At 41.3% G+C, this 10,594-nt stretch overlaps 1 long non-coding RNA gene and 1 pseudogene across 2 annotated transcripts; both read right to left on the bottom strand.

Moving 5' to 3' along the window:
• Positions 1 to 3,340: 3,340 nt before the first annotated feature.
• Positions 3,341 to 5,304, bottom strand: LOC101418185 (chondroitin sulfate synthase 1 pseudogene; annotated as a pseudogene).
• A 2,210-nt stretch (positions 5,305 to 7,514) lies between these two features.
• On the bottom strand, positions 7,515 to 8,422 carry LOC131274733 (uncharacterized). 2 transcript variants are annotated; one of them, XR_011646696.1, is made up of 3 exons: positions 8,342 to 8,422; positions 8,213 to 8,242; positions 7,515 to 7,853 (listed from the first exon to the last, which is right to left on the bottom strand). It is a non-coding gene; the product is annotated as an uncharacterized lncRNA (long non-coding RNA). The 2 variants fall into 2 exon arrangements; XR_009182009.2 differs by having other exon boundaries at positions 7,515 to 7,689.
• Positions 8,423 to 10,594: the final 2,172 nt, after the last annotated feature.

Below are 10,594 nucleotides of genomic sequence, written 5' to 3'. Positions count from 1 at the left end.
AAATAAAACAATAGCAAACTTGTTTACATAGATTAGGTTCTATACAAAAGTAACACCATAGCATAAATACATGTTTCAAATATATGTATTTGTTTTTGCTATAAGTAAGGCATAGAATCACACTGACCCCAAATCCTTCTCTTTTGGGGCTGCATTTATCTTACGCTGCCCTCTTTTCATAACTGGACTCAAATTAGACTCTTCTCTAGATAAGAGAAGAACAAAACTGGAATGTTGAAGAGCAATTTCTTCACTATCCCAGACAGGAGAAGGGTAGGAGCACTGAGACAAGTGAGAAATGAGAGAAAGTTTTTTCTCTAGATTTCTGTTGAATCATGGAATCATCATAGTCTTTTAGAGTGCATCTTTCAACAATTTTCACCCCAATGCAGGAATTCCTTCATACTCTCTTCCTAAAATGGCATCTTGCCATAATGAACCTTTTCTTTGGCAGACTGAGGTCTCATTCTTGGACAGCTGTCATCTTCATTCCATCTGCCATTCTTGAACTGTGCACTACCACCATGTCATCATATGACACGGTTTTCAAATCTCTAACTATCCTGACTACCCTCCAATGGTTTTCCTCAAATTTATTAAAGTCCTTTATAAAGTGTAATTCAGAATTGAGTGCAATGTTCCAGGTTTAGTGTCATTGAAGAATGCAGAGATCTTACTATACTGCTTCTAGAGTTACTTTGCCTATCAAGATCTCTTTTAATTCTCAATCTGTCCTGCAAAATATTAGCCATCCATCCCAACCATCTGTCATCTGAAGTGTTGATCAACTTAACTTTTCTCTTCATCAAACGTATTTCAAGCATAGATTATTTGAACAGGTTGGGGAAGTAAAGGAGCCTGCTTCTCACCGCTGAATTCATTCCCTCCAGTTAACATCAATCTATTAATCAAAGCTTTTCTGGCTGCGTTTGTTCAAACAGCTGGTTCTATAATTAACCACATGGAAATTTATCCCATTTTCACGTTTCCACCTCATCCATGATAAGCACATTAAAATCCATCTGGGCTTATGACAAATGTAGTTCTTCCCCAGTTTAGAAATGCCACAGAAAAAGAAATAAAATTAGCTCAAATCAATGTTCAATTGAGCACTGTGTAATTACTGATTCTTTACAGTGTAAATGGCCATTTACAAGCTCAGAGGTCAAGTGGGAGGATTTGGGTGTAGCACACAGGCAGTGTTTATGGGTTGCATGTCATCTGCTGACAAAACAGTTTTTCTCTCTGCCTGGGTAGAACTGGGTCCACGTTGCTGGCGTGGACTCAAGCCCCACCTGGATGTGGCCTTGAGTTCTGCTCCCTGATGCTTAAGAACGGTTTTCGAGGACTCTTGGCTTTGCTTTCAGACTCCTCTTGGGCTTTTTTGCTTGCACTTGGATCTTCAGCACCTAGCTGTAATCCTCTGCCCCCTTGATCTGCCTGCTTCTGCAGTGTTATTTTGATTCCTCGTTCCCCACTGAGCCTCCCACTTCATTCCCATCCCACAATCCCCCAAGCGAGGTCCTTGGCGTAGCAGCTAGTAAGCCTCAGGGTCACTCCACACAACCCCATGGAATTGCTTCCTTTTCAAAAGGGTTCTCAGGCCATCTTTTTAATAGTGGCATTTATATATCCCTACATGTGTATGTGCATATCTATACACACACATACGCTGCAAAATGAATCTCGTCGACTTCAAGCTCCCCGACCTATAATTTATAGCATATACATTTCCTTCTCTTTGAAAATTAAGGTAACCAAATAGTAGTAATTTATGAACTCCTTCAATCCAGAAGTTTTTCTGGTACCCTGGGGAGTGATTATTCTGGTCCCGGAAACATTCATTTATATTACTTCAGTACAGTCTCATTATCTCCATATTTCTCCTGGGCTTTATTTTCCTTTTATCTGTTATTTGTGCTACTCTTTTAATTGGATGCTCACACCCCTAGGAAAACCAAAACCATCCAAAATAAGCTACTAATTAACATTGCCCCAGCTATCCCTGACTGGAGGCCATTTTTTTTTTCTACAACAGAAAGATATTGTTCACTGGTTTATTTTTTCTAATGAGCAATAGGCTATTTACAAATAAGCAGATTTCCAATGATGTATATTAAAATGGCAATCCTATCCATTTGAAATCTAAATGGAAAAAGAAATTCATGAAGTCACCCTCGATCTCTGAGTTTTAAACAACTTCCTGATGTAAGGACAGATTCATTGTAGTTTTGTTCCCCCCAAACATGTAAGCACCAAAATTGTCAAAGAACACTTAACATGTGGCAAACCAGGAAGGAATGTAAAAATTTAAGGAGAGGGTGAGTTTTCCCAAGAAAAGCTTTGGAGATCAGTTTACTGCAAGTAAAACATACTTACCAGTGAGTACACACTTCTGATACACATAAATACTAATAAATAACAGGTACTCCAGAAATGGCAGAGCTTGAAGCAATGGATATTAAATAAATTAAAGGTACTTCAGATACAAAGGAGAAAACCAAACGGTAATTAAAGATTGAAATAACCATCTCCGTCAACATAACACAGACAGAACGTTTTTCCCCAATGTTTTTATCAGGGTATTGTTTTTTTTTCCTTTAAACTTGTATATATTAGATGCCAATAATTCTCCTTTCCATTCTAAATATTAATATTTTACCCTTTAAAGGAAAAGGCCAGGGAGAGAGAAAATTCCAAATCCTTTTTGAAATTTACTGTCAGCTCCATTTAGGCAGCTGCTCTGGACAACTAGAAGAGCCGCGCACATTTTGCTTTACTTGCTCCCCTCGCTTTAACACGTACAGGGCCACAGCAAGCACGGTTTGGGGAAAACAGTCAACTTTGGAAAGTTCTCCTAAAGATGATGCTACAACCATGAACACATCTCCTTATTTTACAAGTGAAACACAAAATGGCTTTTTAAAAGAAAAATAGCTGTTGTAAAAAAGACAAAGGGTGGAATCGGTGCTCTGACCATCACAACAGAACATGGATGGTATTCTGTTATGATAACACTTTCCAGGAGCATCCAGCATTTTCTGCCATATGACTGTAGCAAAGGACTTTGAAAAGGAAATGTAAAAAAAGTTTTGTTCTTCGGGTACGTTTCAAGTCACGATTAAGGAGGTCTGCTACAGAACATTCAGCAAAGATGTGTTCAAAGGCAAACACGGCTCACGTTTTTGTTCAAAAAGCTCAATCTTAATCTTAAAGGGGTCCTCCGTAAGAAAATCACATGTAAAATATGTCCTTGGGTGGACTTCAAAAACTGATCATACAAAAATTTTTAAAAAATAAATTAGATAACTAAAATTGTCTTTTCCAGCAGAGATGGACATTAAGTTGTTCTCAATGAGCCATTATTATTGTTGCTTTTACTGTAAATTTGATCATTTTTTTCCTAGCCACACGTCAGCCAATTGCTGTGTGGACCCATATGGGGCTGCTTTGGACCCCAAGCATGTTTTGTCGTGTTTGGGGTCAAGACTGGGGTCACAGGAGACAGGATTGTGGGCATGGGCTCCCCTACTTCTTGGCTTCTGAATGTCTTCAAACCTGCCTGAACAGCTTCGTTGAAAAGGTCCATATCCGAGAGCCAGCAGCCTTGGATGGAAACATCGCAGCCGCCGACATAGCAAGATCTCCCTTACAGGTACAAGTGATGCCAAACCCATAGTTTCCCCAGAACCCAGTTTTTGAGTAAAGGCAAAAATGGTTGTCACTGGGAACTTTCCCACTATAAACAATCTTTGGATCGTATTGACTAAAGATGATTGGGAAATATATTTGCTGGCCCAGAACTGTATTTGTGTGACGTCATTGGAGGAATTCTGTAGTAAACACGAGGATTCATTATTCAATTGGGAAGCTCCTACTTCAAGAGCTAGTGCACCAGAAAATTTTCCAGACACGGGCAAAATCTGCCTATCAGTTTAGGACACTTAATGCAATAATCTCTCATTAGTTTGAGAGATCTGAACAGAGTTGAGTCAGAACTGAAAAGCAGTTTGACGTTCTGATTTGAGATAAGACATGTCTTTTCAGAGTTTCCCATGAATCTCACAAAGATGTCAAAATGTCCATATAGAGCAGGGTTTCTTAGCCAGGGGAACATGGACCCCCAAGGGGTGCTTGGCAAGATTTCAGAGGGTCTGTGAGCTTAAATTGAAAAAAAATCAACTTATTATCTTTATTTTCTCTGACCTCTAACTGAAATCTAGCATTTCCCTCACTTATGAATGTATGCAATAAATTACAGTAGTCTTCATTTCATATCATATTACAGTTGTACATCTTGAAAAATCGCTTACACTCAACCATACTTAAAAATTAGGGTACTTGTTAGACCTGACACTAAACTGAGTGTCATAAAACTACATTCTGAGAATGGGTCTGTGGTTTTCACCTGACTGGCAAAGGTGTCCATGGAACAAAAAAGGTTAAGAACCCCCCGAGATAGAGCAATCAATATATTTATCTTTTTATATTGGAGTTGTTGGTGCTCATTTTTTGACCCAGGGAGGTGAATAGAAATAAGCTTCTTCAGGGAATTCAAGGGAAAGGGTAAGGATCCAGGTTCTTTGTTAATCCTCTTAGCCAATTCCTTGGCATCCTGTTCCTTGTGCTCCACAAACTGCATCTTGCTGAAGGTCTGCTGTGGACATGCAATCCTCCCTATGGGAAATGTCAACTTTTTGCCTTTGTGCTCTTTATAGAGGAGCAGCAAGTCCAGAATATATTCAACCCCACACATGGAGTTAACACGATGACAGCCACACTGTATCTCCTTAAAATCAGTGGTGTGTCCTCTGGCCTTGGCATTGGCATTGACCATTTCCATGACCAGCAGGACAATGTCTTCCAAGGCTTCTCTCTGGGCAAAGTCCATTCCTCTTCAAGGGGGCTGACCATCAGCAGCTGAATACAAATATTTTCTAGTAAGAAACTCCCATTCCAAAATCTCTTCTCGTTGGTGGGGCTGAATCCTCATAGAAGAAGGAGGAATTCCAGTTGCAGGTCTTCTTTATGAATCTTGGTGTTACTGTATTTGCTCATCAGGACAAATTCTTGGTGGAGCTGTATTGTGTGATGCTGAATGCCAGCTACCTTGTGACTAAGCAAATAGCTGTGAAGTCGGTAGTGATCAAATGGGGTTTTGCTGGAGTGTAATGTGATGGCATGGTGAATTTTACTGTTATGGAGATCTCTAATGTAACCTTTTTTGTTCTGTTGGTAATCCTCATAAAAAAGCTGCTGCAGGGAAGTGGATATGGTGCAAGTGATTAGGCTCCCTTCCACCATATGGTAAGTCCAGGGTTCGATTCCCGGGGCCTCCTGGTGAAGGCAAGCTGGCCCAAGCAGTGAGCTGGCCCAAGCAGAGAGCTGGTGCAGCAAGAAGACGCAACAAAAAGAGACACCTTCCCCCCAGCGTGCGACACCCCCCGGGGGTGAGCCTGATGCTGAAGGATTACTACCAAGCACCAGCTGGTGATGCAACTAGAAAAAGACCTTGAATAAAAGGGGGAAATGATAAAGACAAATGAGTTTGTATGGCTAAGAGAACTCAAAATGAGTCAGGAGGTCACCAGAGGAGTTGTGCTTACTCATATCTCAGCTGGATCCCAGAGGCAACCAAAGTAGATACAAACCCAGGCAGGGGTGCTCCTGAGGGCTATGGAGACACCCAGGTCCTATGGTCATGACAGATGGCTCTGGAGTTTAGTGACTTGCCAGTGGACCCTACTTTGGAATTTGTGCTCCTGAATATGGTGGAGCTGGACTCAGATATGACTCCTCTACACATGCCTCTTCTGTCACTTTTACTGAACCTGTGCTTGGTGCTGGGGTTAGTGTATGCTCAGGAGATTTGAATCTCTGGACTGTCCATGTACCAGCAGGGCCCTGAATCTCAGCAGAGTTGCAAAACCTACTCTCCTGTTTGTTGGACTTACCCAGGTTCAGCTAACAAGGAGGTGAGGATGGTCAACCAAAACACCAAGGAACTGAGAGAGTCTACAGCTGCAAGCAGGAGAATCCCATCCATCAGCCATGTGGGATCTAAGCCCCCTCTCAATTTAGAGGTGGAGTGGGCATTGCCATCCCAGGATCCTCAGGATGGAGGATTAAAATATGGATTAGAGTGGACTTATTGGTATTTTAGAATTATTGTGACTCTAGCAAGGGAAGAAATTATATCATTGATGTGGAGACAGTTTGGCCATGGTAATTGCTGAGGGCAGGGAGAGGGAAAAAGAGGTGTAATATGGGGGCATTTTGGGGACTTCAAGTTGTCCTGAGTGATATTGCAGGATCAGATGCAGGACATTATATATCCTGCCATAACCCATTGAATAGATGGGAGAGGGGGAGCGTAAACTACAATGTAAACTATAATCCATGTTCTACATCTTTTATGGGTGCTTGTGAGATGAGGGCTGTTTAGTATCCCCCTTCATCAGACAAGGAAACTGAGGCATGTGGAGGTTTGCCCATTCGTGAAGCCATAATGATGGGTGGGAGAAGCAGGCTAGGGAGTTCTTCAGAGTGAGGCTCTGCAACGCCCACCCAGTGCCGAGCCCCCACCTCTAACCCTGAGCCCTGGCCACCACTCTGCACCCTTTCTCCATCCATTGCTTGGTCAGAGAGATGTGGCCACATCCCTCCCTTCTCTGAGCCTCCGTTGGTCATCTCTTAAATTAGGGGAACAGGGTAGAAGACCTCTAACATCCAGTGTGACCCAAATAACCCAACATGCTCCTTGCCCTGTTTGCACCTCAGAGACGGCCACGTATGAATGTGGTTCTCAGCCCGGCAGATGAAATACCAACACCAGGTCTGAGTCTTATGGGAAGAACAGTCCCTAGGTGTAAGAAACACTCAAATCTACATTGAAAGCTGACATTAGAATGAACCTACAATGGCTGGTCACCTGGCACCCTGAGCTCCACTGTCTAAAGTGGCAGTGGGTTTAAATGTGAACTGAGACAGGGAAGGCAAAACAGAATGGAAACAACTCAACAGCACAGCCAAGTTTCCATGGGTCAAGAACTGAGGAGAAATTAGCTCCACACACTCTTCTTTCATGTTTTTGACTCTTGGTACCTCTCTCCAAGTTCCAACATTTTTCCTTCATAAACTTTAGATTCTGGCCCCAAATTTCACTACTCCATACCTATGTCTAAGAAAGAGGCACAAAAATGTGGGAAAGTAATAGAAAATCATCTTGAGACATTAAAAACAAGTAATCCTTGAAGAAGCCATAATAAAATATCTTATGTGAGAAGGAAGACATGAGCATTCAAATATCTGGATAAAGCAGATCGTCTCCAAGTTATGCCTCATCTGAACTAATAAGCATCTGATAGAGTGAGTGCTTTGCAAGTTAGTTTGGCTTTAGCTTTGAACTTTAAAATATATACTCTTTCACAATAACAGAACTAGAACACAGTCCTATAAATGTGTGAGAGCTGTCGTCACACAGTCAGCTAAGCCACTGAGCCTTAGAGTCAGAGTCACGAATTTCAAGTTTATTGCTATTTCTCAGATTTCTCAATGACTACCAAATGAGTTATTACTGTGTCCAAACATCGTGAAACATGCTGAATTTTTTTCTCAAGATTCCCCACTGGTTTTCACACATACGAAAGTGCATATTCTTCCGGCATTTCCCCAGTAGTGATTTCCATCCTACATATAACGGGGGAGGGGGGTGGTTAAGACATGGTGAACACTTCCAATTCTCACATTGCAGCTGCTGGGCATGGGGGGGGGCGGGATTGGGAAAGCCCGGTTCAGGGCCTGATGACCTAAATACACAACGGCCCTCACAGACAGCCACGGAGCTTCTGAACCTAAAGAGAGAGCAAACAGCGTGTTTTCCAAGACCTTTGGATTTGGAAATAGGCTACCAGCACGAAAGGAGGCATGTGACCCCATTTGTTCTGAGGTAATTCCAAATATCAGGTTAAAATCATTGGAGACGAAATGATTGCCAGAAGTTGCCATAATTGAGGAAATCATAATTATTTTTTAGAAAAAATTAAGGTCATAGGGTCTTCATTGCTCAGAGGTGGTATAATCAAGGGTTAAGAATTAATAAATAATGACGATTACTGAATCATTATATAGATGACTTTTTACCTTACAGTTTAGCATAAAATAGCCAAAGGTTAATATCTGAAATTACTGAAACTGCCTAGACCAAACTCACCCTTTGCAGATGGTCCTTTGTAACCAAGACCTGTTATAACAATGATTATTCCAGATGAATCTTATCTTTGTATATAGTCATTTCCAACTAGCCCCCGCTATTAAGATGATTATTCCAAACAAATCTCACCCTTGTGTATGGGCACTTCTACTGAAATGGGAACTGCCCCTCGTTCTGTACGCCTCCATGCCCAGGTGCCTTGAGCTCTGATAATGATTCTCTTGCAATTGCAATAACCTTGTGACTCACCCTCATCCTGTTCAGCCCCTTAATGTTTATTAATGAAGGCACCTGAGCCAGCCCACCCCAATTACTCATTAGCATAAACTGCTGAACCTTGTATAAAACTATCAGGATTACTGCAGTTCAGGGAGGTTGATTTGGGGGCCCTCAGGCCGCTGACCTCCTTTGCTGTGCTAGCAAATAAACCCCTTCTTTCTCTGAAACCCCAGCATCTCAGGAGTTGGTTAAGGAAATGGGTCAGGCAGAAGAACCCACGTTTTGCTCAGTATCAGCTCATCTCGGGGGAGCATGCCAAAGCAGGGCGAGGATTGTACCCAGGAGAGCTGGGCTGAGACGCTCGCCCAGTCCATCCTGGAGGAGACGGAGCACCATCTGGTTCCTCCCATCCTTTATTCCAGAAGATACATTTTCCCAGAAGATGCATTGCTGTGCAGTTTCAAAAGGTAAAGGGATAACCCAGGCAGAAAAGTAGGGACAGCGTTCAGTTAGGTGAAGTACACTTTGCTTTTCAAGCTGGTTTTCTTTTGCTGTTTGGCACAATGGTGGTGATGACGCAGGTGCGATGGTAGATGTTTCCCTTGTGCCAGATACTATCCACTTCACCTCGCTCCTTGTTGACACGTCCTCGCAACAGCCCTTTGGGGTAGACGTTTCTTAGGGGCTGAACTATGTCCTCTCAAAAGACGTGTTCAAGTCATAACCCCCAATCACATGACTGTCATCCTATTCAGAAACAGGATCTTTAGAAGATCACAAAAAAATGAGGCCAAATTGAATCAGGGTGGACTTTTTAAGCAAAGGGAATTTGGCCATGGAGGTAGAAGTCACTGGAGATGGACAAATAGCCATGCGACGGGGGCAGGATTGACTGCCAGAATGCCACCGAGGAGAAGAAGCACAGCCTGTCGAGACCTTGATTTTGGACTTCTAGCCTCCACCCCCGTGAGACAATACATTCTTGTTTTGTAAGCCAACCAGTGTTTAGTATTTGTCATAGTGGCCCTGGCAAACCAAGACAATATTTTTGCACCAGACTTGGCTAATCTATAAAACTTCTTCACGGCATCATTCTTCTGATTCTGAAAAGTGGAACAGATTTATGTGCTAATCTCATAGGGATAAACCAATGACAAAATACAAAATCGAGAGGATATTAAATTTATGAGAACCAGTGAACTGTTTAGAAGAAACAAAAACCAAAGGAAGATAGCAACAATGCAATATAGTCCATGAGGAAAAAATAAATCATTTAGCAAACCAAGGTGTGCCATCTACACTGTGCAAAGAAGTGCATTGGTAGTTATTCAATTAAGATTTACTGTCAAGAATCTGAAAACAAGAATTTTTTTTTACTATGAACCTAAGTAATTTTATGGATAAAAAATTGCTGAATTAGCATTAGACTATTTTTATGCATTCTAAATTTCTTCATGTAAAAATCTACATTTTCTCTAACGCTGAAAATAATTCTAATGATAAAAATAATTTATAATCATAGCAAATGCTTACGGAGCATTTACTATGTATCTAGTATTTTATATTCATCGTTATAATTAATGCTTATAAAACCCTACAAGGGTAGGTGGATCATTCTCAAGTCACAAGTAAGACTCAAAAAAACTAAGTAGACCACCTAAAGTCCCATGGACAAACCAGGATTGTGAATCTATAAAAACAGACTCCAAAGCCCAAAACTCTTTCTTAATTTTTTAGGAGGTACTAGGGATTGAACCCCATATCTTATACATGGGAAGTAGGTTCTCAGCTAACCACTGGGCTACATCCACTTTCCAATGTTTTTTCGTTTGCATGTTTGTTTGTTTTTAGGAGATACCAGGAATCAAATCTGGTTCCTCGTTCATGGGAAGAAGGCGTTCCACCACTTGAGCTATTAGTACATCCACTCCCCAAAGCCCAACACTCTTAACCACTATCCTAAAAAAAGAAAGAATGAATTGTCCATAAACCTACAACCTAGATATACTTACCATTAACATTTTAGTTACCAGGTTTGGGGTTTTTTTGGCTATCTGTCAATCTACATATTCTTATTCTTATAGCTATAATTATATGCCCACAGTAATTTGCATTTTGCTATCATTATTTGGCAGTCATTCACAAATGCGCTTTTTCTTTTAA

This window comes from Dasypus novemcinctus, chromosome 20, assembly GCF_030445035.2.
Source record: "Dasypus novemcinctus isolate mDasNov1 chromosome 20, mDasNov1.1.hap2, whole genome shotgun sequence".
Taxonomy (NCBI): domain Eukaryota; kingdom Metazoa; phylum Chordata; class Mammalia; order Cingulata; family Dasypodidae; genus Dasypus; species Dasypus novemcinctus.
Note: the sequence above shows the minus strand (reverse complement) of the source record. Positions and strands in the feature narration are given on the sequence as shown.